This window comes from Musa acuminata, chromosome BXJ1-8, assembly GCF_036884655.1.
Source record: "Musa acuminata AAA Group cultivar baxijiao chromosome BXJ1-8, Cavendish_Baxijiao_AAA, whole genome shotgun sequence".
NCBI classification, from domain to species: Eukaryota; Viridiplantae; Streptophyta; class Magnoliopsida; order Zingiberales; family Musaceae; genus Musa; species Musa acuminata.
Window position 1 is genome coordinate 40,791,524 of NC_088334.1, and position 8,619 is coordinate 40,800,142.

Genomic DNA, 8,619 nt, shown 5'->3' on the forward strand with positions numbered 1-8,619 from the left:
CAGAGGCCAAGAAACTTCGTAAGACCGGTGTCAACAAGTTTCTCATCAAGATAGCCGTAAGTGAAGGACTTCGGGTCATGCAAGAGTGCACGACCAAGGAACGAAGCAGGCAGTACGCGGTGCTGTACCTTTGCTACTCAGTGGAGTAGGCGGCAGGGTTGATGGAGAAGACGGTACAATCCCAGAGGTGACCTCATCTATCAGAGAATTACTCCAAGTTGGGGTGAAAACTTCCTGCATTCCAGAAGTTCAATGGCATTGAGAAGGTGAATCACAGTAACTAACTCAACGCAAGGAGTGCAAACACTTCAAGTGCTTCAGAAGTGTGAGCAAAGAGCAGGCGAAGGCTAGTAACCAGCTCGATGCATGAAGTACAACCTCGAGGAGGCGGGCGAAGTCAAGTAACCTTTGCCTTCTCAACTCTTAAGAGAATGGGCGAAACCGAGTACCCCAGTTCTCTTATCTATCCAGCAGAGGAGCTCTGCACAAGTTCAAAGACCCTTCGAAGATAATGGAAGACAATAGTTGTCAAAATCCTCACCAACGGTGATCAGTGCTACTGAGAGTAGATTGTCCACTTCATTTCCCAACGAAATGCCAATCGAAAGCGGAAGTGAGGCGAACCTACTTGGATGTGACAACTAACTGAAAGAAGAGTCAATGAGCAGATTTTGTGGAGGAAGGACCCAAAACTTCAGAAGTTTGCGAGGCGATGCTCGTTAAAGCTCCAACAAGCATCCACCCAGTTCAAGCAGCATGTTGAAGTTTTGAGAAACTGGCGCAGTAAGAATGGTCTTTTCCTTCATTTGGTGGATCCGCAGGAATCAACGAGGATCAACACAACTCAGCCAACCCCACACCAGAGTCAGAGTCACTGGCGAGTTGAAGCAGCATGGCGGATCAAAGGTTCGACTACTCAGAAACAGCAGCGGAGAGCAGCTGGGAGCCAGGAGGCGCATTGCAGCTGGAGCGGAAGATTGAAGACTCAGCAAAGGCGAAGAGTTGCAGTGTTCACAAAGGCTTCAACGAGGACGTCGAAGGGATAAGTGGGGGAGAATGTAACGGACAAACTTCTAAACAAGATATTGGATGTAATGCTTATGTCTGTCCGTTGTCTTTTGGCATGTTCATGCCTTGTACAGCAAGTAGAGGGGCGGCCGAAGGCTAGATAGTCCCATGTTAGTTGGGTTGGTGGCCTCTTTAGGCTTGTAAATAAAGGTTGTGTTATGTGGACACGTGCGAGAGCTTTTCGGTCTGTAATGGACCATTTTACCCTTTGTTGTGCCACTATTCAGAGCTTGTAAAGTCTGTTTGTAATTTGCATTGTCTATGAAGTGTTTTCCGGACATGTTTGCTTGTGGATCCCGATTGAGGCGTTCTCTTTAACCCGTTCTCTCTTTTGTTGGTCCTAAGGGACAATGGGAGGCTTCGGGGAGGCTGACCTTTGCGGACGGACGCGCGAGGGTGCCGTACGCCTTAGGCAAAACCAGCTAAGGTCGTGACAGTTCGTCAGAAGTTCTGTCGGAACCAACCGAGAAGTCCAAGAGCTTGCCAAAGAAGCTCATCAGAATTTGCCAAGAAGATCATCGTAAAGTCCAGGAGCTTGCCGGGAGTCTGCCGGAGCATTGTCGAGAGTTCGTCGGATGTTCGCCGGAAGAGCAATTGACGAACCAGAACAAGAAGTACAGTAAACATGTCTTAATTACCATAGTTAGGCATAAATTAAGTTAGGATTGTGAGGTAATCTCACTAACTTAATTAGAGGCTAATTGGGCCCTTAACATGGCTGAATTGGGCCGAATTAAGTACCCAATTTAGCCCTTGAATTCTTGGTCGACGGTGGCACCGCCTGAAAAGCAATGCCCTAGGAAATCTAGGCGGTGGTACCGCCCAGACTAGGCGGTGGTACTGTCGATAATTATTGCTGCCAATGGTGGTACCGCCCCTGTTAGGCGGTGATATTGCTAAAGCTCAGTCTCCGAGCTCTGTTAGGCGATAGTACTGCCCAAACTGAGTGGTAGTACCACCCAGTGTCAGGTGTCAAGCGGTGGCACCACCCAGTAATAGCGGTGGTACCGCTAGGACCCCGAAAATCCGGGATTAGACATTTTTTGGCTCCATTTTTAAAGTTGTTGGGGCCTATAAAAACTCCACCCTTTTCTGTATGAAAGGGCACGAAAACATTGAGATAATCTTGAGTTATTGGGGTGTAAAAGTGTTATAAACAAGTGCTAGAGTTCTCCTCCTCCCTTTCTAAGTTTTGGGACCATTCAAGAGAGGTGTGAGACTTGTAAGGGTTCTCTCCTAAACCCATGAAAAGGAGAAAGCGTTGTAAAAGAGGTGGTTGGTCTTCACATATTGAAGGAAGGCCTTTAGTGGACGCCGGAGACCTCGTCGGAGGAGGAATCCGAAAGTGGATTAGGTCACATTGACCGAACCACTCTAAATCATGGTTTGTTTTTCATTTGAGCAATTTACATTACTGCAAATCTCCTTAATTCTTTATTGCACTTTTACGAAAGCTTTCAAGTTCATAATCTCTCCAAAACGGATTGAATCGAAATCATTTTCGTCTGAATCAGTTTTAATCAAAACAAAAGTCTTTTAAATTCGAAAAGTTTTCCACTGCACTAATTCACCCCCCCTCTTAGTGCCGCTCTTGATCATAACAGTATTATGATTATTATTATTATTATTATTATTATTGGGGTCTACGCCTCTACTTTTTCTCGTTTATTGTCAAGTCTATATGCTTGTGATTATGTTGTAATTATATAAAGAGGCATAGCGAAAGCATGGAGGCGATAGCGAGACCCACAAGGCTAAGACAGATGATTGCAATGTATGGAGATGCACCGAAACATTGACAAAATCGACGAGGACGAGATGGATGATCACAAAGCATGGAGATGTGCCGATGCACACATAGATCATGATGTGAGTGATTGGGTCCATTAGCTCAAGCTTGATCATATTAGGTCATGGTCCATGATTATCTTGTGTGATTGGTCCATGATTATCTTGTGTGATTGCTAATGTAATGTATAACTGCTTATACACTCACTAGATATGTATATATATATGCATGTGATATAGATATATATTAAATATGTATATGTGTGACACGTCAACGAATATATTAAAATATCCTCTATCAATAATATTAAGTCGGTAAAGGTGAGACAATTAGATTAACCCATGTGGCCTTCCATTGTTATAAGGAAAAATCGATTCCCAATGTAGGTTGAGTTGGTCGGGTCCCTCAAGACTCACTTATATCGCAATTCGGTATCTTACCTGCGAAATAGAAATGTTACTAGTAACCTGAGGACATAATATGCTAGTCGAGTCTCTCGAGGGCATATTATCGATTCAAACTCATCTTATAACAATAGTAATAACTTAATCGAACATCATGATTGGTCGAGTCCCTCGAGACCATGGTGATTTGAAGGCCGAATAGGATGTGAATCATAAAGAGTTATGATCGACAAGAGTTGCCTACCTTTTTGGGCTTAGCCTAATTGGTCGAGTCCCTCGAGGTTACGTTGAGACACCGATTGGATCTTGATCCCCACTAGAGAATCGCTAAGCGTGATTTATTTGGCATTTTTCTTGAGTCCCTCAAGGTTATTTATTTTACAATTTTCTCACTCTATATTACCTATTACATGTATTGTGATATTCATAGATCTGTGTAATGGGAATCAGATCATGATAAGATCATGATAATAAGATCGATTCACTTTTAAATATAAACACTAAATAATCTTGGTCATAGATCACTTGAGAGGGAAATTGAGATGACCGGATAGACTGATATGTTATACACCTATCCATATAATGGATGCGGCTAGTCTCATAGTTTCCCATGTGAGGACACTAGAGATACCACGCAAGTGCGCATTAGAGAATGAGTTCACTAATTGATCCGCTCACGAAGTATTGGATGATTGATGATACCTCATTGTTAGACAATAATTCTATCATCCTAATGGTATATCTGGTCCTTAGACTTGAGATACCAAGGATGTTCTATATGAGTATTCTACTTTTCGATATTAGACTTATAGGCTTGGAAGTTACAAATCTAGCATAATCGGTCATCGAGAGTGAAAACCAACCTTACGAGGGCTATTGGGTGTCGATAGAGGATCATTCACTCTCAGTATCATGAGAGAAATATCTCATGTGTTCTTGCTTAGGCAAATCCCTAGACAATGTCATTCAGATTGAGAGAGAAAGAGTTCTCTAGGAGAATCCGATTATAGCGAGACTCGAGTAGAAATCGTATGGGCCTGACAGCACCATACTTAGTATACGTTCTTTAAGATATTAGATAGATGAGGGACTATAGATATATAGAAACTAAGAACAGACAAGTCCAATGAATTGGATTCCCCTGTATCGTTTGGAGACTGTGGTGTAGTGGCCTAGTACGTCTGTAATCGATAAATCGAGTGAATTATTATGCATATAATAATTTACTGAGCCAAAAAGAGTTCTGACAGGTATAACTTACGGCCAACTTGATATTGGGCCTAGAAGGTCACACACATATGGTAGGTGTCACGACAAGTAAAGGTTTGAATATGAGATATCCGTTAGAACCTCTATCTTATTGGATATCCAATAAAGCCCATAAATTATTGGATCTTATGGATAAGATCCAATAAGAACCAATATGAGATTATTGGATAGAGATCCATTAATCTAAGAAGCTTGGATAGTTGGATGGAGATCCAATATTCAATAGAGCAAGATCCATTAGGGTTTAGTTAATATGAGGCCTCTATAAATATGAGAGAATTAAAGAGCCATAAGCTAGATCCCTTTTGGCTACCATATCTTATTCTCCTCTCCCCTTCTCCTCCTCAGCTAGCAGCCCCTATTTGGGGTATGTGTGTTAGGAACAGGGGTCGGCACTAAGAGGGAGGGTGAATTAGTGCAGCGGTAAAAATTACGTCAGTTCCAAAAATTTTTCATATGACAAAAGCCGAACTCGTAAATGCTTAACTTAAAACACGTGTTTATAAATGTATTGAAGGCAGTAAGCTATTAAAGAGGTTTGCAGTAAAGATAAATTGCTCAAAGTAAAACGCAAACCAGATTTTAGAGTGGTTCAATCGTCGTGACTTACATCCACTTCGCCGATTCCTATTTCGTCGAAGCCATCGACATCCACTATCGATCTTTCTTTAATAGGTGAAGATCAATCTCCTTCTTACACCCTTCTTCTCCTTTTACTGAGTTTAGGAGACAACCCTTACAAGCACACACTACTCCTAAATAGAATTCTAAACTTAGACTATAGGAGGGGATTTCTCTAGTGATTGCAACAGCGTGTTCTCACTTTTAAATGCTTTGTGCTTGTGTATTTTAACTAGGGATGATAGGGGTATTTATAAGCTTTAAGTTGATTTAAACTTAGAGTCTAAAAACATCTCATCCCGGGTTTCCTGAGTCCGAGCGGTACCACCGTCTGTGCTGGGCGGTACCACCGCCAGTGTCAGTCTGACACTAACACTGCGATGGGCGGTACCACCGCCCAGACTGGCGGTACCACCGCCTGATATAGTCTCAAAGACTGTGCCACTACGGTGCCACTTCTTGGGTTATTGTTTGAGCCTTTCATTGAGCCTAACACAATCCTTACATAGGCCCAACTGGCCCCTAATTGGGTTGGCCCAAATCCAAATCCAATTATGTGTTAAATATGAATTCTAAGACATTTCCTAAGCTAAACAAGTCCATAAGTCTAGTTTCTTCCTGCGAGCTTCCGGCGATCTTCCAGCGAACTTCCGATGATCTCTCGACAATGTTCTAGTGGACTCCCGGCAAGCTCCTGGATTTCACAAGAATCTTCTTGGTGAGTTCCGATGAGCTTCTCTGGCAAGCTCTGAGACTTCTTGACTAGTTCCTACAGAACTTTTGACGAACGTCTGAACTTCCGATGAACTCTCGAACTCCTAACAAAATCGCGTTATTGACTCCGGGACTTCATTTTGCTTTATGCCTTGCTATCGTAGTTAATCCTACATATGTAAAAATACACTTCGATCTAGACAATTATTACTAAGCTTGAATCATGTTGTCCGGCATGTCATTGGTCCATTGACGCTTCGTCCGATTCTTCGACGCATCGTCCTCTCTTGCGGCCTATTGCCCAATCGGTAAGTTGACTCCACAACTCCGATATTCTTGGCATAATATCCGCTCTTCTTGGCCCGATACCTGAATCCATGGCCCAAAGCCTTATGTCGATACGTCGACCGATCCTCCGGTCCGATGTCCAATCTTTTGACATGTTTTCCCTCGATCGAACATGATTCTTCCTGCTTTAATTATCTCATCCTGATCGAAGCATACGAGATTCAACAATGTGGACAATAAGAAGGGTCGACCCCTTCTTGATTGCGTGATGCACGTGACAATGAGATTTGAGCAATGATTTGAGGAGCATCTTTACAGCCCCTACCATGTAATCACTATTAGAAAGGAGGATAGTTGACCTCCTTCATTCTCTCCTACAGATCTACTGGTTTTTAGGGATATACAATCTCCTTATGTGACACATATCCCTTAACACGTGTAGTTTTTCGATTTTATGGATTTTTACGCATCAATCTTCGCACGATGATAAGAAACTATTTTATATAGAAATCTAAATTTTTTATTTTCTGTTCTTCTATTATGTATGTGATGTTACTCTAGATTTCCTAATAACCTATTGCATATATTATGATGTCATTGAATATGTGCAATAGGAATTAGATCAAAATGAGATCATGATAATAAGACCAATTCGCCTATAAATATAGACCATAAATATTTTCGATCATAAATTACTCGAGAGAGATATTAAAATAGTCGGACAGACCAATGTGTTGTATGTCCATCCATATGATGAAGGTTATTGGTCTCATAATTGCTCATGTGGAGACACTAGGGGTATAGTTCTAGTGTTCATTGGAGAATAAGTTTATGAATGATCCGCTCACGAAATATTAGATGGTTAATGATATCTCATCGTTAGACATCAATTTTGTTATCTCAATTATGTGTTTGGTCCTTAGGCTTGAGACACCAAGGATATCTTATATGAGTACTCAACTATTTGATATTTGACTTATAAATATGAAAGTTTCAAATCTGGCACAATTGATCATCAAGAGTGGTATACAACTTTACGAGAGTAATTGAGTGTCAATAGAGGATAATCTACTCTAAATGTCAAGAGAGGAATGTCTCATGTGTTCTTACTCAAGTAAATCCATAGCCAGGGTCATTCAGATTGAGAGAGAAAGGAGTTCTCTAGGAGAATTTGATTAAAATGATGCTCGAGTAGATTGTGTATGGGCTTGATAGCATTATACCCAATATACAATCTTTGGGATATTAGATGGATGAAGGATTATAGATACATGGTAACTGAGAGCAGATAAGTCTAATGGATTTGATCCCCCTGTATCGTCTAGGGACTATGACATAGTGACATAGTACGTCGATAATCGATGAGTCAAGTGAATTGTTATGCAAATAATAATTCACTGAGTCAGAAAGAGTTCTGATAGATATGACTCATGACAAACTCAGTATTGGGCCTAAAGAGTCACACATATATGATAGGTGTTACGACGGATAGAGATTTGGATACGAGATATCCGTCGAGCCCATGTTTTATTGGATATCCAATAAGCTCCTGTATTATTGGATAGAGATAAATTAATACAAAAGGTTTGGGTAGTTAGATAGAGATCCAATACTTAATATGGCAAAATCTATTATGGCTAAGTTGACATGGACCTATATAAATATGATGGAACCAAATTGGTCATAGGCTAGACTCTTTTTAGCTACCACCTCCTATTCTCGTTCCTCCCTCTCCTCTTGAGTTGACAACCCTCTTGGTGGTGCAAGAGAACAGTAACAAAGGGCCAGCCCTTCTTGATCTTTGCTATGAGGTGGTGTGTAAAGACTACGAGGATTTGGGCTATAAAAGGAGGAGCATCATCACTTCATCTACCGTGTGGATCACCACTAGAAAGGAGGGCATCTGACCTCCTTCATCAAACAGTTGGATATGCATTTTTAGGAATATATGATCTCCCCTAGGTAAATCATCTCACACGTAATATACGATTTTTAATTTTACGATTTTTTATGCATCAATCTTCGCACGATGATTTGATATTGAAGCTTTGAGAACTAATTTTGTTTTATATTCTTCCATTGTATATGTGATGCTTTATTAATGTTTCCAACATGTCACTTATCTCAAAAACATATTTAGTCTAATAAACTCATCAATTAGTTTTATTATCAAAATACAGGACTCAACAATGATAACATGATTGTCCAGATAAGATAAATTGTAAGGATCATTCTAAACTATATTAAGAAATACTAATAGTGTTATGATATATATAGAAGAGAGTACGATATTAATGATATACAACCAATATGATTCGTATTGGTAGTTAGACTTAATATAGTATTATTATATTTATTAGACTTAGTAACCTATTTTAAAATTCAAAGCAAGATATAAAATACTTTTCAAAACTTTTAAAATCCTATTAGGTAAAATTATTTTTTTAATATATTTTTTATTTTATT